The 24,558-nt window shown below is 37.6% G+C and overlaps 1 protein-coding gene across 4 annotated transcripts in view; it reads right to left on the bottom strand.

Moving 5' to 3' along the window:
• Window positions 1–24,558, bottom strand: part of TBC1D5 (TBC1 domain family member 5) — a 592,946-nt gene that overhangs the window by 544,039 nt on the left and 24,349 nt on the right. The window contains exon 1 of one of the 4 annotated variants that reach the window (XM_063722171.1): window positions 22,968–23,212. The exons of the other annotated variants lie outside the window; for them this stretch is intronic. The gene's annotated coding sequence lies outside the window, so the exon portion shown is untranslated. Of the gene's footprint in view, window positions 1–22,967; window positions 23,213–24,558 lie in introns of those variants that run through there. 4 annotated transcript variants of the gene reach the window in all.

The raw sequence follows: 24,558 nt of genomic DNA, 5'->3' as shown, positions 1-24,558 counted from the left end.
TCCAAATGAGAAATATAACTTGCATCTGGTGAGCAGTGGCCAGGGATGCAGCTAAACATGCCTAAACCTACCATCCCTAAACATACATAAACATACAACAAACAGGATAGGACCCCTCCCCCCAAAAAATCAGTTATTCAGCCCAAAACGTCAACAGTGCTAGAAGGACCGGTATGAGCCAAAAAGAAGAGATAGCATTTAATCAGTATAAAAGGATATGAATAAAAGAATTGTTGCTATAATACATGATGCTTTAATAAGTCATAACATGGCTAACAAAAAAAACGGTGGGAAATAAGACAAGAAAACATAACGAGGAGTAGATTGTGATGGCCTATACAAGAATGACAAACCAAAGAAATATGGAAAAATAACCATTATAATAAGAATATGAGAACTGAAGCATAAAAATAGCCATATTTTATAACAGGGGTCTCCAACCCCTGGGGCCACAGGCAAGCAAGCAAAGCTTCATCTGTATTTACAGCTGCTCCCCATTGCTCACATCACCACCTGAGCTCTGCCTCCTGTCAGAACAGCAGTGGCATTAGATTCTCATAAGACTGCTAACCCTTTTGTGAACTGCACATGTGAGCGATCTAGGTTGCGTGCTCCTTATGAGAATCTAATGCCTGGTGATCTAAGGTGGAACAGTTTCATCTCAAAACCATATCCCCACCCCCATCCATGGAAAAATTGTCTTCCACGAAACTGGTCCCTGGTGCCAAAAAGGGGGGACTGCTGCTTTATAAGACTAAATTGCAGATAGATAGGGACACTGCTTTCTAGCAGTATGTAAAGCTAGATATCTTGAGACTATTCAAATCTAACTTTAAAACTTAGACGAAAAAAATCTGTTTAAGGGTTTAGTTAGCAAGAAAGTACAGTATACATATAAGCTATAAATAAAGGAGAAACCTTACAAAACAGTAAGCAAACAGAGAAACCAGCTGTCATCCTAATGTTGGTAAAACTGAGCTTACATTTTGATGGCTGCACAAGGCTTAGGAAACAAGATTTTAAGGAGTCTATCACAAGAAAACACCTATATAAAGTTGGTGCTCTCAAGGGGTACATCCTCATGTTAACAGCAATGAGGAACCACAAAGATCTCCCTCCTGTAACACCTTTATAGTCACACCGGCCCCCTGATCCCTGGCACTCCCACCATTCCTAATTCCTGGCAACCATTCATCTGTATTCCATCTCTATAATTTTGTCACTTCTAGAATGTTTTATCAATTCTCCTGCAACTGTAACCACAAAGTGGCCTTCACAAAGGTTCTCACACTAAATTCATACTACTTGTATGATCCAATAAATTTCATATGAGATCCAATAAATTCCATATTTAAAGCATTCTTAATCTGCTAGGCAGGCAACTGGAGAAAGCGCAGGCAACTGGAGAAAGCACAGGCAAATGCTCTGTGAAAGAAAATGACTTCAGGTCGGGCGCGGTGGCTCATGCTTGTAATCTCAGCACTTTGGGAGGCCAAGGCGGGCGGATCATGAGGTCAAGAGATGGAGACCATCCTGGCCAACATGGTGAAACCCCATCTCTACTAAAAATACAAAAATTAGTTGGGCATGGTGGCACACGCCTGTAGTCCCAGCTACTCAGGAGCCTGAGGCAGGAGAATCACTTGAACCAGTGATGAGGCAGAGGTTGCAGTGTGCCGAGATCGAGCCTGGCAACAGAGTGAGACTCTGTCTCAACAAAAAAAAAAAAGAAAATGACTTCAACACAAGCCTTAATCCAACACCTTTCCAAGATATACTACTCAAGTAGAAACAAAAAAAAAAAAAATTAAAAAATTCAAGGATTCCAGACACAACAAAAGAGAGCCATCACAAAAAAGACATGGCAAAATTAGCATACAGATTATTCCACTGTTGGAAAGAGCATACAGTAAGACTGTTTCAAGCAATAATATCTACATAAAACATAAAACTTCAAGAAATAAAAAACGTGTAATTTTTTTCTTTTTTTTGAGATGAGGCCTCATTCTGTCACGCAGGCTGAAGTGCACTGGAGCAATCTCGGCTCACTGCAGCCTCCACCTCTCAGGTTCAAATGACCTCCTGCCTCAGCCTCCCAAGAAGCTGGGTTTACAAGCGTCTGCCACCATGCCCAGCTAATTTTTGTATTTTTAGTAGAGACGGGATTTCGCCATGTTGGCCAGGATGCTCCCAAACTCCTAATCTCAGGTGATCCACCCGCCTCAGCCTCCCAAAGTGCTGGGATTACAGGTATGAGTCACCACACCCAGCCTAAAATTTTTAATTCAGTGTAAAAGTGCAAAAGTTGAATAGAGAAAGAATTAGTGAATTAATTCTTAAAAATCCATCTAAAATGCAGTTCAAAGACACAGAAAAAAACTATATAAGAGCAGCTAAGAGATACAAAGAATAGAATAAAAGAGGTCTAAACGAAATACTTCTAAATCTACCTGTGATACAGGAGACCGTTTTTTAAATTGCCAATCCATTGGAGAGAAAAACTTTTGTAAAATACAATGAAAATTAATTTTTTTAAAAATTATATGCTTATTAGGTAATGTCAATTAGATATAAAAGTTTCTAAATGCTTTCTCTGAATTTGTCTTTACTTCTTCACAGACCAGTAAAATCAGTTTGCAGACCAGCACTGATCTGAAGATCACAGGTTGAGTAGCACTGGTCTAAAACACAAGTAGATCAGAATTATAAAAGGATATAAACAAATATAGGCCACGCACGGTAGCTCACACTTGTAATCCCAGCACTTTGGGAAGCCAAGGCAGGCAGATCACTTGAGCCGAAGAGTTCGAGACCAGCCTGGGCAACATGGCAAGAACCTGCCGCTACAAAAAATACAAACATTACCTGGGTGGAGCCCCCTTGGCATATGAGGCTCTGCACTGCCCTGGGAGTGTAAAGTCCTCACCAGCAAAAAGGCTCTCATCAGATGTGAACCCTTGACCTTGGACTTCTCAGCCTTAAAGCCTAGATCCCTTCCAAGACGGCCAAATAGGAACAGCTTCAGTCTGCAGCTCCCAGAGTGACTGATGCAGAAGACGGGTGATATCTATATTTCCAACTGAGGTACCTGGTTCATCTCACTGGGACTGGTTGGACAGTGGGTGCAGCCCACAAAAGGCAAGCTGAAACAGGGTGGGGCATCGCCTCAACTGGAAAGTGCAAGGGGTCAGGGATTTCCCTTTGCAAGCCAAGGGAAGCTGTGACAGACTGTACCTGGAAAAACGTGACACTCCCCCCAAAAACTGCGCTTTGCTCAAGGTCTTAACAACCAGCAGACAAGGAGATTCTCTCCTGTGCCTGGCTCGGTGGGTCCCACACCCACGGAGCCTTGCTCACTGCTAGCGCAGCAGTCTGAGATTGAACTGCGAGGCGGCAGCCTGCTGGGGGAGGGGCGTCCGTCATTGCTGAGGCTTCAGTAGGTAAACAAAGCTGCCAGGAAGCTCGAACTGGGCAGAGCCCACTGCAGCTCAGCACACCCTACAGCCTCTAGACTCCACCTCGGTAGACAGGCCTTAGCCAAACAAAAGGCAGCAGACAACTTCTGCAGATTTAAACATCCCTGTCTGACGGCTCTGAAGAGAGCAGTGGTTCTCCCAACACAGTGTTTGAGCTCTGAGAATGGACGGACTGCCTCCTCAATTGGGTCCCTGAACCCGTGTAGCCAAACTGGGAGACACCTCCCAGTAGGGGCCGACAGACACCTAATATAAGCGGGTGCCCCTCTGGGACGAAGCTTCCACAGGAAGGATCAGGCAGGTTCTGCAATATTTGCTGTTCTGCAGCCTCCGCTGGTGATACCCAGGCAAAAAGAGTCTGGAGTGGACCTCCAGCAAACTCCAACAGACCTGCAGCTAAGGGACCTGTTAGAAGGAAAAATAACCAACAGAAAGGAATAGCATCAACATCAACAAAAAGGACATCTACACCAAAACCCCATCTGCAGGTCACCAACATCAAAGACCAAAGGTAGATAAAATCACAAAGAGGGGGAGAAACCAGAGCAGAAAAGCTGAAAATTCTAAAAATCAGAGTGCCTCTTCTCCTCCAAAGGATTGCAGCTCCTTGTCAGCAATGGAATAAAGCTGTACAGAGAACGACTTTGACAAGTTGACAGAAGTAGGCTTCAGAAGGTCGGTAATAACAAACTTTTCCGAGCTAAAGGAGCATGTTCGAACACATCGCAAGGAAGCTAAAAACCTTGAAAAAATGTTAGATGAATGGCTAACTAAAACAAACACTGTAGAGAAGACCTTAAATGATGTCTGGAGATGAAAACCATGGCATGAGAACTACGCGACACATGCACAAGCGTCAATAGCCAATTTGATCAACTAGAAGAAAGGGTATCAGTGATTGAAGATCAAATTAATGAAATAAAGTGAGGAGACAGGGTTAGAGAAAAAAGAGTAAAAAGAAACAAACAAAGCCTCCAAGAAATATGCGACTATGTGAAAAGACCAAATCTACATTTGATTGGTGTACCTGAAAGTGATGGGGAGAATGGACCCAAGTTGGAAAACAGTCTTCAGGACATTATTCAGGAAAACTTCCCCAACCTAGCAAGACAGGCCAATATTCAAATTCAGGAAATACAGAGAACACCACAAAGATACTCCTCGAGAAGAGCAACCCCAAGACACATAATTGTCAGATTCACCAAGGTTGAAATGAAGGAAAAAATGTTAAGGGCAGCCAGAGAGAAAGGTCGAGTTACCCACAAAAGGAAGCCCATCAGAGTAACAGCGGATCTCTCGGCAGAAACGCTACAACCCAGAAGAAAGTAGGGGCCAATATTCAACATTCTTAAAGAAAGAATTTTCAACCCAGAATTTCATATCCAGCCAAACTAAGCTTCGTAAGTTAAGGAGAAATAAAATCCTCTACACACAAGCAAATGCTGAGAGATTCTGTCACCACCAGGCCTGCCTTACAAGAGCTCCTGAAGGAAGCACTAAACATGGAAAGAAACAACCAGTACAAGCCACTGCAAAAACATGCCAAATTGTAAAGACCATCGATGCTATGAAGAAACTCTATCAATTAAAGGGCAAAATAACCAGCGAACATCATAATGACAGGATCAAATTCACACATAACAATATTAACCTTAAATATAAATGAGCTAAATGCCCCAATTAAAAGACACGGACTGTCAAATTGGATAAAGAGTGAAGACCCATCAGTGTGCTGTATTCAGGAGACCCATCTCACGTGCAAAGACGCACACAGGCTAAAAATAAAGGGATGGAGGAAGATCTACCAAGCAAATGGAAGGCAAAAAAAAAGCAGGGGTTGCAATCCTAGTCTCTGATAAAAACAGACTATAAACCAATAAAGATCCAAAGAAGGCCATTACATAATGGTAAACGGATCAATTCAACAAGAAGAGCTAACTATCCTAAATATATATACACCCAATACAGGAGCACCCAGATTCATAAAGCAAGTCCTTACAGACCTACAAAGAGACTTAGACTCCCACACAATAATAATGGGAGACTTTAACACCCCACTGTCAATATTAGACAGATCAACAAGACAGAAGGTTAACAAAGATATCCAGGACTTGAACTCAGCTCTGCACCAAGCTGACCTAATAGACAGAACTCTCCACCCCAAGTCAACAGAATATACATTCTTCTCAGCACCATATCGCACTTATTCTAAAATTGACCACATAATTGGAAGTAAAGCACTCCTCAGCAAATGTAAAAGAACATAAATCACAACAAACTGTCTCTCAGACCACAGTGCAATCAAATTAGAACTCAGGATTAAGAGAGTCATCAAAACCACACACTACTACATGGAAACTGAACAACTTATTCCTGAATGACTACTGGGTAAATATCGAAATGAAGGCTGAAATAAAGATGTTCTTTGAAACCAATGAGAACAAAGACACAACGTACCAGAATCTCTGGGACACATTTAAAGCAGTGTGTAGAGGGAAATTTATAGCTCTAAATGCCCACAAGAGAAAGCAGGAAAGATCTAAAATCGACACCCTAACATCACAATTAAAAGAACTAGAGAAGGAAGAGCAAACAAAAAAAAAGCTAGCAGAAGGCAAGAAATAACTAAGATCAGAGCAGAACTGAAGGAAATAGAGACACAAAAATCCCTTCAAAAAAATCAATGAATCCAAGAGCTGGTTTTTTGAAAAGATCAACAAAATTGATAGACTGCTAGCAAGTCTAATAAAGAAGAAAAGAGAGAAGAATCAAATAGATGCAATAAAAAATGATAAAGGGGACATCACCACCGATTACATAGAAATACAAACTACCATCAGAGGATAAATACCTCTACGCAAATAAACTAGAAAATCTAGAAGAAATAGATAAATTCCTGGATACACACAAGACTAGACCAAGACTAAACCAGCAAGAAGTTGAATCTGTGAATATTAACAATAACAGGCTCTGAAATTGAGGCAATAATTAACAGCCTACCAACCAAAAAAAAGTCCAGGACCAGATGGATTCACAGCTAAATTCTACCAGAGGTACAAAGAGGAGCTGGTACCATTCCTTCTGAAAGTATTCTAATCAATAGACAAAGAGGGAATCCTCCCTAATTCATTTTATGAGGCCAACATCTTCCTGATACCAAAGCCTGGCGGAGACACAACAGAAAAAAAGAATTTTAGACCAATATCCCTGATGAACATTGATGTGAAAATTCTCAATAAAATACTGGCAAAGCGAATCCAGCATCACATCAAAAAGCTTATCCACCATGATCAAGTCAGCTTCATCCCTGGGATGCAAGGCTGATTCAACATACACAAATCAATAAACATAATCCATCACATAAACAGAACCAATGATAAAAACCACGATTATCTCAATAGATGCAGAAAAGGCCTTCGACAAAATTCAACAGCACTTCATGCTGAAAACTCTCAATAAACTAGGTATTGATGGAACGTATCGCAAAATAGAGCTATTTATGACAAACCCACAGCCAATATCATACCAAATGGGCAACAACTGGAAGCATTTCCTTGGAAAACCGGCACAAGACAAGGATGCCCTCTCTCACCACTCCTATTCAACACAGGGTTGGAAGTTCTGGCCAGGGCAATCAGGCAGGACAAAGAAATAAAAGGTATTTAATTAGGAAAAGAGGAAGTCAAATTGTCCCTGTTTGCAGATAACATGATTGTGTATCTAGAAAACCGCATCGTCTCAGCTGGGGTCTAAGCTGATAAGCTTAAAGCTTATAAGCTTATAAGCAACTTCAGTTGATAAAGCTGATAAGCAACTTCAGCAAAGTCTCAGGATACAAAATCAATGTGCAAAAATCACAAGCATTCCTATACACCAATAACAGACAAACAGAGAACCAAATCACGAATGAATTCCCATTCACAATTGCTACCAAGAGAATAAAATGCCTAGGAATCCAACTTACAAGGGATGTGAAGGACTTCTTCAAGGAGAACTACAAACCACTGCCCAATGAAATAAAAGAGGACACAAACAAATGGAAGAACATCCCATGCTCACGGATAGGAAGAATCAATATGGTGAAAATGGCCATACTCCCCAAGGTAATTTATAGATTCAATGCCATCCCCATCAAGCTACCAATGACTTGCTTCACAGAATTGGAAAAAACTACTTTAAAGTTCATATGGAACGAAAACAGAACCTGCATTGCCAAGACAATCCTAAGCAAAAAGAACAAAGCTGGAGGCATCACGCTACCTGACTTCAAACTATACTACAAGGCTACAGTAACCAAAACAGCATGGTACTGGTACCAAAATAGACATATAGACCAAGGGAACAGAACAGGGGCCTCAGAAAGAATACCACACAACTACAACCATCTGATCTTTGACAAACCTGACAAAAACAAGAAATGGGGAAAGGATTCCCTATTTAATAAATGGTGCTGGGAAAACTGGCTAGCCATATGGAGAAAGCTGCAAGTGGATCCCTTCCTTACACCTTATACAAAAATTAATTCAAGATGGATTAAAGACTTGCATGTTAGACCTAAAACCATAAAAACCCTAGAAGAAAACCTAGGCAATACCATTCAGGACATAGGCATGGGCAAGGACTTCATGTCTAAAACACCAAAAGCAATGGCAACAAAAGCCAAAATAGACAAATGGGATCTAATTAAACTAAAGAGCTTCTGCACAGTAAAAGAAACTACCATCAGAGTGAACAGGCAACCTACAAAATAGGAGAAAATTTTTGCAATCTACCTATCTGACAAAGAGCTAATATCCAGAATCTACAAAGAACTCAAACAAATTTACAAGAAAAAAACAACCCCATCAAAAAGTGGGCAAAGGATATCAAAAGACACTTCTCAAAAGAAGACATCTACGCAGCCAAGAGACACGTGAAAAAATGCTCATCATCACTGGTCATCAGAGAAAGGCAAATCAAAACCACAATGAGATACCATCTCACACCAGTTAGAATGGCGATCATTTAAAAGTCAGGAAACAACAGATGCTGGAGAGGATATGGAGAAATAGGAACGCTTTTATACTGTTGGTGGGACTCTAAACTAGTTCAACCATTGTGGAAGACAGTGTGGTAATCCCTCAAGGATCTAGAACTCAAAATATCATTTGACCCAGCAATCCCATTACTAGGTATATACTCAAAGGATTATAAATCATGCTACTATAAAGACACACACACACACGTATGTTTATTGTGGCACAATTCACAAAAGCAAAGACTTGGAACCAACCCAAATATCCATCAATGATGGACTGGATTAAGAAAATGTGGCACATATACACCATGGAATACTATGCAGCCATAAAAAAAGGATGAGTTCATATCCCTTGCAGGGACATGGATGAAGCTGGAAACCATCATTCTCAGCAAACTATCACAAGGACAGAAAGCCAAACACCGCATGTTCTCACTCATAGGTGGGAACTGAACGAGATCACTTGGACACAGGGCGGGGAACATCACACACTGGGGCCTGTTAGGGGTAGGGGGCTGGAGGAGGGATAGCATTAGAAATATCTAATGTAAATGACAAGCTGATGGGTGCAGCAAACCAAAATGGCATGTTTACCTATGTATCAAACCTGCACACTGTGCACATGTACCCTAGAACTTAAAGTATAATAATAATAATAATAAATTTCCTGGGTGGCGCACAACTGTAGTTCCAGCTACTACAGAGGCTGAGTTGGGAAGATTGCTTGAGCCCAGGAAGCAGAGGTTGCAGTGAGCCAAGATAGCACCACTGCACTCCAATCTGGGCAACAAAAAAGACTTCTTTTTTTAAACAAAGAATATAAAAGAGAGGATATGAACAGTATCCAAATAAATAATGGTTGAAATTTTTCCAGACTAACTGAAGACACAGATTGAAGGTCTGAGATGCAAGAAAAAACTGATAGTAAAGATGCAGGTATACATGTGGGTAATTCCTTACCAGTTTAAAGGCTAAATCCACCAAAATTACTAGAACACAATCCCTGACCAGACTAGCTTTTTCTTTTTTTTTTTTTCTAACTAAGAATGAGAGTTAGATGTACTATAAATAAACAAAATAAGGACAAGAGGACTTAGTAAAGAAAGTTATTGGAGACCAAATTTCAAGAGCTAAAGATTCCCTCTCCCAGTAGAAATACATTGTCCCTACTGCCAAAACTGTGTTTAGTTTATTAAATTAGGGTGAATTTTTAATGTGTAACTTTATGAAATAAAAAAATTACAGTCTTATATTAGCAGAGGCTGAATATATTTTCAATTATATTAAAACGAACAGGATTCCAATTTCCATTAACTGTTGTCTTCAATGTGAGGTGAGCTATATAATACTTTGGCATACTCCACCTGTCAAATCTTCCAAGCACAACAGATGCTTTTACTTTTAAACGCAGTTCATTTAAAAGATCCTGCCTAAGACTTCCAGAAGAAATCAAATGTAAATTCAAACTTACTTAGTAAAACTATGAAATTATGGCATTACACCTCCTAAAAAAGAATCATAACTAATAGTTATATAAATGGTTGTTTTTTCAAATATTTGACAGATATCTAATTGAAGCATCACAATAACCTCATGGAATCCTGGCTTTATAGAACAGATATAATAATGGGTAAAAGCTTAGAATGTAAAAGAACATAGTGAACGGCATTAAAAAATACACAGAAAAGGATACATAAATTGAATGTAACAATGTAAAAAGAAAAAGATGTCCAAAATCGAATCAACAGCTGCTTCTTAGCAGCATTCCCCATCAAATGAAATTGAAAGGACAATCATTAGGCATACATAGCAGATAAACTAAATGAAATGATGCATTAACTTATTCGATTCATTGTCATCAATATGAACAATTTAGCGAGATTATTTTTTAAATTTAATTGCTTATTGAGCCTTAATAAGACTCATATGGTACTACCTCCAAGGGTAGAAAAAAAGCTGGCCTGAGTGATTAAAACTTCCATCAGGTATAAACAAGTAAAGGCTGAGTGTGGCAAAAATTGTCATCCATACTTAATCATGAAGAATTAAAAGTATAAGCCATTCTGAAAAGCTGAGGGGTAAGGTCTTTAAATAAGAAAACTTCTCCAAACTAGTCCATAGCTATATTGATTCAAAGTTAATGCCTCAGCAGATACAAAACACCAAACATCTTTACTGAGTGGTGTAGAAAAAAGTTGAATTTAAGCTGGAAATTTATGAAGTTAAAAAAAGAAAATACCTTATTTCAGCCAGACACAATGTTCAGGCTAGAAGAATATGTGGCCTTATAATTTCAAACTTTGGTTGCCCACACCAAATTTAACTATCAACCCATTCTGATATAAAGAAAAAGAAAAATATTCATTCCATAGTGCCTTCTGAGTTTTTACTCAATTATAATTACATTTATACATATGTTTCTTAGCTGCTTCAAGTCTTTTCTGTGGAGGAAAAAAAAAGGCAGACTTTAAAAAAAAAATCCCTACATATATAGATACATCCATGCATAGAAAATGTTCCCAAAACTAACCATTTCACTTGTACTTCCTGATCCCTACTTGAAACATAAATAAGTAGGCAAGTTTTTAAGATATATTAAACATTAATATACTTTGTAAGTAGATTTTTAAGTAAAAGCAAACTGCAAATTTTTTTTCAATAAAATCAAGCCACAAAGCCAAAATTCTTTATCACAGGATGTGCAAATGGCTTAAAATTTTAGGGGGTGGGTGGGAAAGACTAGTAGTTGAACTCTAAATCTGTCAAAAGAGGATGCAAGCTTACTACAGGAAGATTCTAATAACTGAAATCCCAGATTGTTTTAAGATTAAGATCATAAAACAGGGGATCACAAGCTTTCCCACCTACACATCCCTAAATAAATGCCACAATAGACAATGACCTCATACATATGAGAGTCTGGGAATAGAACCCAAAATCGCTATAGTGTCAATTTTCTGCCACATTAAGTATATTATCTTAAAATAATTGTACTAATTCCTTTCTGACTCTATAATATCTCACTAAAAATCATACTTAAAAAGAATGTACCACATTGATATTTGTACTTCTTCACATACTCAGCTCTAAAAAGAGTTGAACTAGAGGGTCTCACCTTTTCTGTTCAAACCAGAACTGTATACCTTTGTGAAAGAGCACATATTTTATATTTGAAGGAAAGCTAATCTAATAAATTCCTAGGTTTATTCAGTGATTGTCTCCTAGAATCAACTTTACTTCCACACACACACACACACACACGCACACACCCCACTAATGAGATGTTTTACTTTTAAACATTTATTTCTTGAATGCTTGACCCTTACAATGTATCATGTACTGTATTATAGAAGTATAATTGATAACCATGTTATAGACAACTTTTTTCAACAATTAAGGATTAACTCTACTATTACATTGCAAATATTAGCAAGAAAATCAACTGGAGAAAATGCATGCCTTGTTTTCACCTAATTATAAAAATTATCTTAAAAGGTTATATGACTTATATAGTTAGAAGTCATAATTATGTATAATTATATATTTGAGTTTAAATTATATTAAATACTCTGAATTTAAATTATCTTTATTTTATAATTAAGCCATTCTCATAATTTGTATAAAAATCCTTTAACAAAAAAATTAGATCTAATCTAAAATTTTAAGAAAGACCTGATATTTTTTTTAAAAACGTCATTAATTTTCAGTCATCTTTTGGACTGACATTTACATGTAAAGAGATATAGGCTATTATTTTTGCATTTAAATTCTCTACAAGGGTAAATAAAAATCATTAACAAAAGATTGTTTTGAATTTTCAAATTTAAATTAGTGGGCTTCCTAAGCTTTGGGATAATTTCGGTAAATGCTTTTTGCTTCAAAATTATAAACTTCTATATAATTATAAATGTAATTTTCACCTAAGTTATTTAATTTGAGATAATTTAAATTCAAAGACACCATGAATAGTTATTATAACTTTTAACTACACTATATTTGAGATACTTATTTTTATAACACTTTAAGAAAAATATTACAGGTCATGCATTATTCCCACTTCTTTTTATTGTTAATTTATCTCATTTATAAAAAGTGATCTCTGTGTTCTGGGGGAAAAAAACTTTCACTATGACATTATATCCATTTTCTCTCTTCAATAACATTTATAAAATTTTCACAGTTAAGTGTACTTATTCAAAAAATGTTAGTTAACAAGATTTTTAAGTACATTTTATTAGCAAAGTTCCTAGAATCACTTAGATCCCTAAATTTAATTTCCTAGTTAGTTACTGAAAGGATTAGTTAACTACTATAATCAGACACCTTTGCAACATCAACAAAATCAATGCAACAAAATGTCAAAATAGAAGAAATCTGTCATGTTTCTGCTGGAAGCCACTTATTCCTATATATTCTAATACACAAAGATGACATAAAACAAAATAAACAGTTACTGGAAGTTCTTTATCATGGTTTTCTCCTTTGTGAATTAAGCACAAACTTAATGGTTAATGCCAGTCAAAACAGCTTCTTCACAGTTATACACACAAACTAAACAATGAATATATAAAAATATATCCTTTTCTCCAGAGGAAGCCCAGTTAACTTCCTGAACGGGAAGAATTAAAAACAAACAAAGAAACAACAACAACAAAAAAATGCAACATGCTGTACCAAGTACCACAAAAAATTCATCAATGAGTGTATTTTTGTTGTTGAGAAATTTTCAACTGTAAAAAAAGGTAATATTATAAACATCTGTGTTCCCACCAACTAGAATTTATAACAAATGACATTCACATTATGCAATCAAATTCACATAAATATGAAACCATATTTGGTTCACTTTACGTACATATAAAGGAATAACTAGAGATAAAGTTGACGCCCACTGTTCACCACTCCCAGTGGCATTCCCCTTCTTTACCTCCTTACTAGCAACCACTATCATGAAATTGGTATGTGGCCTCCTAATTCATTTTCCACATTTTCAGTTACACATTTAAATAACAGAGCTGTATTTCATATATTTTTTCAGTTTTCATAAATGATACCATACTGAAAGCACTTGCTTCTTTTAATTCCACATTTTTGAAATCTACTATTGTATCTATCAATCTACTTTGTTCCTTTTAACTATGCTTTTATCAAGTAGCAAATCACATATGCATAGCACATTTTATTTATCCATTCCCCTGCTGACGGACATTTAAGTTATTTCGAATTTTTCACAATGTTAATGCTTTAACACATATCCTTTCTGTGTAAGTTTCTTTGTTCACTTGTGTTTCTCTAAAAGACAGTTTCTCAACCTCAGAACTCTTGATATGTTGGGCCAGATAATTCTTTATTATGGGGGGGGGGTCTGTCCTATAAATGGCAGAATGTTTAACAGCATCCCTGGCTTCTACCCACTAGAAGCCAACATTACTCCTGAGGTGTGACAACAAAAAGTATCTCCAAGCATTGCCAAATGTCCCTTGAGGGGTAAAACTGCCCCTATCAGAACCACTGTTCTAAAGTCTATACAAAAGTAAAATTGATGGGTTATATGTATTGATATATTTTCCATTCTACTGGATACTGTCCAACTGTTCTCCAATCACTCTATCAACTTAAACTCCCATCAGCATATAATACCTCTGGGTTCCAAACATCCTTGCCAAAATTTGATAATGTATGATGATTTCAGTTATTCCAATAAAATAAATCATTCATTTTCCAAAGGGAGACCGTCACTGGAACCATTCGAGAATAACAGGTACACACGCACCACTTCTAAGCAATTATAAGATAAAAACTCTAAGCTTAAATGAGGTAAATTACCTACATTATATTTCCTTCTTCTTTGCCCTTGTTCTGTTAGGCCCTTTTTTCTTGGCATACATGCGTATTAGTATTAATATAATGAATTAATTCTAACTTTATAAAATTTATTTTACCTGTAAGCTTCAAAATTATGATACTTGGTCCACATTTCTTAATAAAACTTTCAAGAGAATACGAAGAGTTTTAAATAACTCACTTGAAATCTTTCGATTGAGATCATGACTTATCAAAGATTCATCACTCTTACACTTTTGTAATTGCTGGCCTGTACATGTAAATGCAGACTGGATATTCACAATGGAAATAACTATTTCTAAATTCTCTTATCTGTAAAACAATTTATTGAGCAAACTGACTCTAAAAAATGGAGTCAGATTGAATCAAGATGATAGACTAAACATACATTCTGCCTTCCCCTCCCACCCTAAATCCACAGAAATTAGATACACAATTTCTAGTTCCTGATTTTCAGTTCCCTATAAAAATTAACTGTAATTCCTGCTTATCAGTTCTATGAGATAACCTTGTAGCTTTTTAATATAAACTCTCACTTGGATAAGCAATCTTGTATGGGTTTCTGTTACTGGCATTCAAAGAACCTTGTCTAACGGCACATTGAAATAATAATGATTCCACTGATAATGATTCTAACATAACCAGACTAGAAAGCCAAGGCAGGCCAGAAACTAAGAGGAATACCAGAAAGACAGAAAATACCTTATTGTAGCTTAAAAAAATTTTTTTTTAATTAACAAGAATCCTGTACAAATTGCTGCAAAATATAGGAGTTGCTGTTGCTCTGAGGGTGACCCAAGTACAAAAAAGTCATGTACTTGAAGCTAAAGGACGTCTTAGAGCTATCAACAACATGCATAGTAAGAATACTCAGGCAGGCTACTCCTTCCCCACCTCTCACCTGCGGCACTACACCCCACGGCCAAGCAACTAGTAGGAAAGGTATCTGTCTTCTCGGGAAGGAGCAATGAGCATGGACCCTTGATTAAAACCAAATTATTTAGAAGCCTTGTGTTCAATCTAAAGAATACATACCTCAACATTTTGTAATAAGTAATCATTAAAGATTTCTGGACAACTATATAGAATGATCAAAGCAGTATTTTAGGAAGATTAATCCAGTATCAGTAAAAATGAACTAAGGAGAGAAAAAAAATACAGATAGCAAAGTCAGTCGAGAAACAGTACAGATATAGTGGGGCCTGAAATCTAGATAGAGACCTTATGGAACAGAAAGAAAGACACAGATTAATCTAAATATATTGATAAAAATAGGTCGGGCGCGGTGGCTCACGCCTGTAATCCCATCATTTTGGTTGGCGGAGGTGGGTGGTTCACTTGAGGTCAGGAGTTCAAGACCAGCCTGACCAACATGGTGAAACCCCATCTCTACTAAAAATACAAAATAAGCAGGGTATGGTGCTGCATGACTGTAATCCCAGCTACTTGGGAGGCTGAAGCAGAAGAATCACTTAAACTCGGGAGGCGGAGGTTGCAGTGAGCCGAGATCATGCCACTGAGCTCCAGCCTAGGCAACCAAAGCAAAACTCTATCTCAATAAATAAATAAATAAATAAAAATATATTGATAAAAATAGAAAGAACTTGTTGAATGACTTGATACAATAAGAGGAAAAGACGGGGTGAAGACTGTTTTCATTTTTTATTTATTTACTTATTTATTTTGAGACAGAGCCTCGCTCTGTTGCCCAGGCTGGAGCGCAGTGGCGCAATCTCGGCTCACTGCAACTGCCATCTCCCAGGTTCAAGCAATTCTCCTGCCTCGGCCTCCTGAGTAGCTAGGATTACAGGCATGCATCACCACACCCAGCTAATTTTTGTATTTTTAGTAGAGACGGGGTTTCACCATGTTGAGTTAGGCTGGTCTCAAACTCCTGACCTCGTGATCTGCCCACCTCGGCCTCCCAAAGTGCTAGAATTACAGGCATGAGCCACCATACCCGGCCTGTTTTCATTTATTTAATCCTTAAGAAAACAGTTATTAAAATCTTTATTATAATATCCCTAGCACTTAGCATTCATTATTAAATTAATCTTAGGATTATAAGGTCTAAAATGATACTAGAATTTGGGGCCTGAGATGGTGGTATGAGGCAATAAAGACAGAAGTCTTGAGAGAACACTAGGTTAAAAATACTAATGGTTATTTCCATTTTAGAAATGCTGAGTTTTTTCCTGTGAATTTCATTTTTGTTTTAAAAAGGTATTTTTATACTAAATTTATGTATAAAAGTTTTTAACTTTGCATTATGAAGTACTTGATACATGCAAAAGAATACATGTATTAGTTACAGATATGTTACAAAGCATAAAAATAATATGAACATGATAAACTTACCTATAAACCTAAGAAGTAGAACACTACCAATGCCTTCAAGCTCCTGGTATATTCCTCCATAATTCTAATCTTCTGCCCCCCTCATACATAGATAATCATTATCCCAAATTTTATCTTAATCATACCCTTTTCCTTAATGTTTTACTCTACATTTATGAACAATTAAACAATATATTGCTTAGTTTTTAACTTGTTTTGAAGTTTCTCATTTAAAATAGTACCATACGTATTTTTCAGTGAAGAAACACTACATATTTTTTCATTAAATATTATGTTTCTAAGATAATCAATGTGTACACATGTGGCTTTAGGTCATTCATTTGCACTGCTATATAACATTGCAATGTATAAATATGCCATAACTTTTTCATCCTATCTCCTACTGATGTATTTACAGGTTTTCAGTGTTACAAGCAGTGCTTTTATGAAGTATTCTTGAACATATCTCCCAGTGCACACATCCAAGAGTTTCTCTCACACAACCAGGAGTGGAATTGTGTTGAAGGTAATGTGCATGTTCCATTTTACAAGATAATGCCAAACTGTCTTTACTTTATTACAAAGACAAGTTATCAAAATTTGAAAGCCAGTACCAAAGAACAACAATGTAAAACACATGCTTAATTAAATGCATGTCACAGACAAGCAAACAAATCCACAATAAAAATAATCATCACCATTGTGAAGTCACTGCCCAGCATCACAGATTAAAATCATATAAGCACCTCATAGGAAAGTGTCTCCTTACTCCCTTCTCTTCTTTCGGTGAAATCATTACCATTTCTATGTGTCACTCTCTTGGACAAGGTTTTCTGGGTACCAGTAACAGAAACCCACACAAAGTTGCTTAGCCCAAAGTGACAACTTTTATTCAAAAGAAATAATGGTCTCCCACAGAACTGATGAACAAGAATTTTACAATAGATCTTTACAAGAGTCTGGAAATCAGAACTGCAAAGCTGCCAGGAATTAAGGCTATTGTATCTCTCAGGGACTTCAGACCTCCCTGGCAGTGGGCTTCATTTTGTTTCCCACATGCCAGTCCCCTCTGTTTTTATATGACCATAGGCTAGCTATGGCTGTCTCGGCCTCAGTTTTACATGTATTTCTAGAAGAAAAGCCTTACAGAATCAAACTTGCATCTCTGCCATCCAACATTTTTAAATTGTTGAAAACTACTTAGCCCAGTTTAGCATACAGTCCTACTCATGGTCCTAACAGCTATGTATTGGGAATACGAGGGTCCCACTGACATAGCTGCAAAGGCCCACCACTGGAGCAGAAGTATCACTTCTCAGACAAGAAGGGCTCAAGCTGAGCAGGCAACCAAGAAAGCATCTGGAACAATGACCAGTGAAAAACAGTATAAAGCATAAAGGAGAGCCACTCTGAGACGCCTAACTGTAATTCCACACAACTCAGAGCCCTGGAATCAGCATTTTAAGGTGAAATAAGTAAATTAAATACTCACTAATTCTGATAGCAGATACCAGCTTATCACTGGCTATATATACCACTCTCCACCCCAGTGTCAAAAGCCATTTATGACCCTTTCTGACATCCTACTTTATATGTGTCTCCTATCCCTCCTGTTCTTCATCAAACTCCCTGCAGCATATGATGTAATTAACTACCCCTGACTTAAACCTCTCTCTTTACTTGATTTATCTGACAAAGTCATCTCCTGGTTCTGTTCTGACCTGTCAGTTTTCTTTACTCGCGTATTTTTCTGTTTAAGTTTTAAATATAGGTAGTTCTTAGATATGACACCAAAAGTATAAGTAACAACAGAAAAAATAGATAAACTGGGTATCATCAAAATTTTAAATTATTGTGTTTTTCTTTTTTTTTTTTTTTTTTTTTTTTTGAGATGGAGTCTCGCTCTGTCATCCAGGCTGGAGTGCAGTGGCGCGATCTCGGCTCACTGCAAGCTCCGCCTCCAGGGTTCACGCCATTCTCCTGCCTCAGCCTCCCGAGTAGCTGGGACTACAGGCGCCCGTCACCACGCTCAGCTAATTTTTTTGTATTTTTAGTAGAGACGGGGTTTCACCATGTTAACCAGGATGGTCTCAATCTCCTGACCTCGTGATCTGCCCGCCTCGGCCTCCCAAAGTGCTGAGATTACAGGCGTGAGCCACTGCGCCCAGCCAAATTATTGTGGTTTTCAAACGACAACTCAACAATTCACTTTAGTCATGCGAAAAGACAAGCCACAGAATGGGGGAAAAAATGTTTCTAAATCATATATAAGAGACTTGTATCTAGAATATATAAAGAACTCTTAAAATTCAATGATAGAAGGACAATCAACCCAATAAAAAAATAGGAAAAGAATCTGAATACACAAATCTCCAAAGAAGATATTCAAATGGCCAGAAAGCACATGAAAACATGCTCAACATGATTAGTCATCAGGGAAATGCAAATCAAAACCACAATGGGAGTGAAGTCAGCAAAATGGCAAAGTAGGGAGCTCCAAGTTCTCTCTACCCATTGAAACATCAAAAAATAAGCAGTAACTATAAGAACCAGTTTTGTCAAAACCATGGAACAGTCAAAGTTTTACAATAGCCAAATGAATGTTGAATCAAGAGAAAGGCAACTTCAAAAGCTTTATAATATTTTTTCATGCCCCAGCCCCATCTCTTCCCTGGTACAAATGGCAGCCTTAGGCTGTCTTCCCTGTGTCTTCCCTCTCTGCTTCCAGAGAGAGCAGAATAGACTGTATTTGGAAATTATTGTGTATATCTGTTCTAACCTGTCTGGGAGCTACCTTAATGACTGACGCAAGATGCTCCACTCTATTTTACCTAAGAACTCAGGCTACAAAAGCAGCAATCATCTTGAAAACATGGCAAGTAGAACTAATAACCCATAGATGCCTGAGACAAAAGATTTCTGTCTAAACATACAATAGTCACCTAATGCCCAGAAGCTGGAGAGAATTTATTTGATAAATTAAGAGCATAGAGGGGAATTTGGAAGACAGCACTGTAACATGCATCACCAGAAAAAACTTGTGAGAACTCTAAGCTTCCACCTTGGACTGCTTCCTAGGCTCAGTGCAAGCCTGGCTAACTATTGAAGGAGTACTCCCAAAGAGAGCCAATCCGCAAAGACTGGGAGAGACATTCTTCTTCTGTTTGCTTGGTTTGCTTTTTGTTTTATCTCTTGACATTCAAGGCAGTTTTGTCACAACTCTAACTAAACACAAGGTAAAGAACAGAGAATTTACTGACCACACATAACAAGGAATAAAGTCTTTGCAAAAACGCTTTGGGAAAACAACTAAAGTCAGGCATGGTGGCATGTGCCTGTAGTCCCACCTACTCATGAGGCTGAGGCAGGAGGAACTCATGAGCCCAGGAGTTCCTGCCTGGGCAACACAGTGAGACCCCATCTCTTAAAAAAATAAAAACAAAATGTACTGTTACAACCTGACTCAAGAAGAAACAGAACCTAACCTGACTCAAGACTTAATAGTGCTGACCCCCATTACATTACAGGATCCTTCAGGACAAAAATTCTGTCTTGATCAATCTATGCAAGATACAGTAGAAATCCCACTAGAGGTTAAGACAACCTAGACTTAAATGTGCAAAGGAAGGAAGGAAGATAGCAATAACAATAACATTTACCTCACATGTATTATCAAAATTATCAGAGAATATACATTAAAATGAATTTGTAAAGTAGATCTTATTCAGATGCAGGATGAGTATTTTAAAAGATATATTTACTAAATATAAATGTCATTCTGCAAATCTGTCACTCTTCAATATCAGAAGTTAGACCAGGGAATACTGGGCATTGATCTCAAGTTCCTGTGAAATTACTTCCATTACACAGGGCTTACCTGGGTCCAGGAGAGCAAAGCACTCTTCCAGTACTCTAGAGAATACTCGATCATGATTAGTGGTTCCCATTTCTATTTTTAGAGAGCAAGGTCTGTGACTTACTCTCATTTCTAGCCCTATGACAATGATTTTTTCAAGGAGACCAAGTATCAGTATATACAGGGGGGCATATGCAATTTGGGAACAAAAAATCATTTTGTCCATTTTTGTCTTAGAGTTACTCTGAATTTTCAAATAACATAGAAGAAGGATCTATCAAAGTGGGACATGGAGGCCAGGCATGGTGGCTCACACCTGTCAAATGCCAGCACTTTGAGGGACTAAGGCAGGAAGATCACTTCAGGCCAGGAGTTCACAACGAGCCTGGGCAACAGAGCAATACTCCATCTACAAAAACAAAAAAATTAGCCAGGCCTGGTAGCGCACCTGTAGTCCCAGCTACTCAGGAGGCTGAGGTGGAAAGATTGCTTGAGCCCACGAGTTTGAAATTACAGTGAGCTATGATGGTACCACTGCATTCTAGCCTGGAAGAGAGAGCAAGACTATGTCTCCTAAAAAAAAAAGTGGGGAGGCTGAGGTGGCAGGATCACGAGGGTCAGGAGTTTGAAACCAGCCTGGCCAATATAGTGAAACCCCATCTCTACTAAAAATATTTAGCCGGATGTAGTGGCATATGCCTGCAGTCCCAGTTACTCAAGAGGCTGAGGCTGAATGATCACTTGAACCCGGGAGGCGGAGGCTGCAGTGAGCCGAGACTGTGCCATTGGACTCCAGCCTGGGCGAAAAGAGTGAAACTCCATCTCAAAAAAAAGAAAAAAGTTGGGCATGGGCTGAGACGCTTGGCACGAGGTCCTTAGATGAAATGAACGACTTAAGACATAAAAAGACGACACCATTGAGAGTTTATGTCCACCACTCCTCTATTGCTGGGACTATCATAATGTAATAACCTCTTAAGAGGTCTACTACCTCCATTACAGCAACCACCAGAACTCATCTTCCACACTGTGGAAAAGTACAGCCAAAACAGATTTCATCAGGTCACTTCACTACCCCCTTCAAATAGCTCCTGTCAATAAAAATAACCTGGCCTCTTCCCTCACTTTCCAGCCCCAATTTACGGTCTTACCTGCCACCAACTTGCTCCAGCAACAGTGACCTGATTCAAGTTTCTTACACGTTTTAAACTCTTTTGGGCTTCTGTGCCTTTGCTCATACTTTTCCTTCTTCTACCAATGTCCCTTTCACTCTCTTTACCAGCTCTGACCGATTTTTCAAAGTCCAGCTAGCTTTCCAATCTGCTGAAAGTGTTCCACAAATTACAAGGCTGGCTTAACTGCTCCTCTCTTGCATTCCCACAAAAACATGTGTCCATCTCTAACTTATCAAACATTCTATTCGAATTAAAATTATCTTTTTTTAAACTATCTCTTCTAGTAGATGATGAGTACTGCAAAACCAAGAGCCAAGTGTTCATGGTTGTTTGCAGCTCATTCACCTATTACAGTGCTACTCCATAAATCTTTTAACTAAACTAAAATGCTGATCTTAATAATTAGCTTTTAGGGAATTCTTTCCATCATTTAAAAAAAAAATAGGGTTTTTTTCCCCCAAAATCTTCATAATAGCCACTGTTACACAGGCGCACAGGTATATCGATAAATATTATACAATGGTAATGTAGTTGTCGAGCTAGTCAATTAAATGCTTTCAGATCCATTCCTCAGACTTAACCTGTGCTGTTCTGTATCACAGGCAACTGTGTTCCCAAGCAATCCTGACCTCTGGCAAAGATTTGGCCAGTGGGGAGGCACTGACAGGTAAGCAGAAGGCAGAAGAAAAAGAAGCCGGAGTATTTCTCTTCCCTCTCTCCCTACTTCCTGTGCATCCCTGACAGGAGACTGTCCTTTCATAACTCCAGTTCTCTCCAGAGAGTTCAGCCCTTTGATGTCCCAGCTCCTACCATGCACAGTTGCTATGGCTCTGGTTTTGCACACAGCCGTGGATTCTATACTCTGGTATCACCACCTTTTCTCATCTTTCTTTCAGTCCTAAGGGTAGCATAGAGGCTTCCTGCTGTTGTTAATAATTGAGTTGTCTCAGAGTCTCATTTGCTCCTGAGCAATTCTATTACCTGTCTCACTAGCTCCTGGGTAAGTTTCCTCTGCTGAAAGACTTACAGTGGTAACTATTTTCTGGATGAATCCTGACTGTTTTTAAATGTCATTTAAGAAAAAAATTTATGAAATAGTATAACACTTCAGCACCGTAGAGCATAAAAACTTTCAATCTTGAAGAAAGTTCATTACACAAAAAACATTCTAAATACAGAAACAGAGAGAGAACACCATGCATAAATTCTTAAAAGTAAAAATAAGGAGCCTAACATTTTAGTCAGACCAAAATGTTCCTTACTGGGATGAAGTCTTTACTCAGCTGCAATATTTGTCTGAATTCAGTCAATCACTTATAATAAAATTGTCACTTTTTTGAAATTTACTTAGTGGAAGGAACAATTGGAAGGCTTATGGGATTTGGAGTCACTGCAGGCCAAGACACCTGTTCAGAGGGAAAAAAAAATTAAAGACCTCCTGTCAGCGACTTATCATTCAAATCTACAAAATTCAGTCCTTTTTCAAGATAAATCCAACTAATCAGCTGAAAGATACACCTTTATCCATTAAACATATTTCATATAGTTTTTTTAACAATGTAAAATATCAAAGTTGAAAAGAACCACCTTAAACATAAGGAATAATGGCATAATTTTTTAAATAGCTCAGTGTTAACAACTATTATAGTACTTCTCAACTCCTTTTTCATGTAATCATGTGAAATTCCTTTAACAGAGTTAGTCTGATAAAACAGTAATTCACTCACTGCCATAGAATATTTCAGGAAATGAAATATTTGTAGAGCAGAGAGAATATCTACCATTTGTTTTTATTTTATACATAAACAAGGTTTATTAATCTGAATGTTTGTTCTTGATTAAAGAAAAATAATATTCCCAGCAATCCCCAAACTAAAGCAAAAAACTGACTTAAGATTACAAACTTTGGAAGAATTAGACTTGAGGAAAGAGGGACCTGACTTCAATAACAAGGACTTGCTGAGCATAAAATTCTAGGCATTTTATGTAAATCACTTCATTTTATGTAAAACTCTCAGAGGAAATTTCACAGTGAGGAAATAAAAATCGAAAAAGGTTACAAAATTTTTCCAAGCCACCTAGCCAGTAAACCGTACAAGTAAAATTTCAGATCAGTCTTCTCTGACTCTAGATTATAATTCTATTAACTATTCTCCCTTGCTTTCTCTGGAAAAATATGCCATGAGGGTGACTTCAAGCTAAAAATAAAGCAGTAAAGGACTTTAAAAAAAAAAAGAGGTGGGGGGGGGCTAAAGCAACATGACAGTCTATAGCTAATACTTTAAATAATCTTTATTTAATACTATCAAACTTTCACACATTAACATAAATAATATTTGTGTAAATATAATGAGAGATTTACTCAGCATCTACTGTGTCGTGTTCTGCAAATAAACAGATCACAAGGACCTACCTCAAAAAGTTCATTAGTAATTACCAATTAATACACATTTCTTACCAAAACAAAGGCCCTAAATGAGATGAGCACCTTCAAGCCACCATCCCATGTACTCCTCTAACTTTGTACATCGCTTATTCATCATATACTGATAGAACAGTCTTGTTACACATGTTCCTGGCCTACTGCTCCTCCTGGTTGTCTGATTAATGTCTAAAAATAGGGTGAAATGCTGAGTTATTTATAATCTAAGCCTCTTTATACAAATTTTGATATATGCTTTCCAGTGACTAGGTGGCCACCAATATCCTCCATACTACTCCTTTACTCCTTTTCAAAACATGTACCACTCTAAGGAATATATTTTATATCACAAACCCATACACATACACATTTAACTGAAACAAAATGCTTATAATAACCACCTTTACACTTACTATGCACAGTGCACTTGA

This window comes from Pongo abelii, chromosome 2 (genome assembly GCF_028885655.2).
Source record: "Pongo abelii isolate AG06213 chromosome 2, NHGRI_mPonAbe1-v2.0_pri, whole genome shotgun sequence".
In the NCBI taxonomy this organism is placed as follows: Eukaryota; Metazoa; Chordata; class Mammalia; order Primates; family Hominidae; genus Pongo; species Pongo abelii.
The sequence above is the reverse complement of the archived record's forward strand: the minus strand, read 5'-3'. Positions and strand labels throughout refer to the sequence as shown.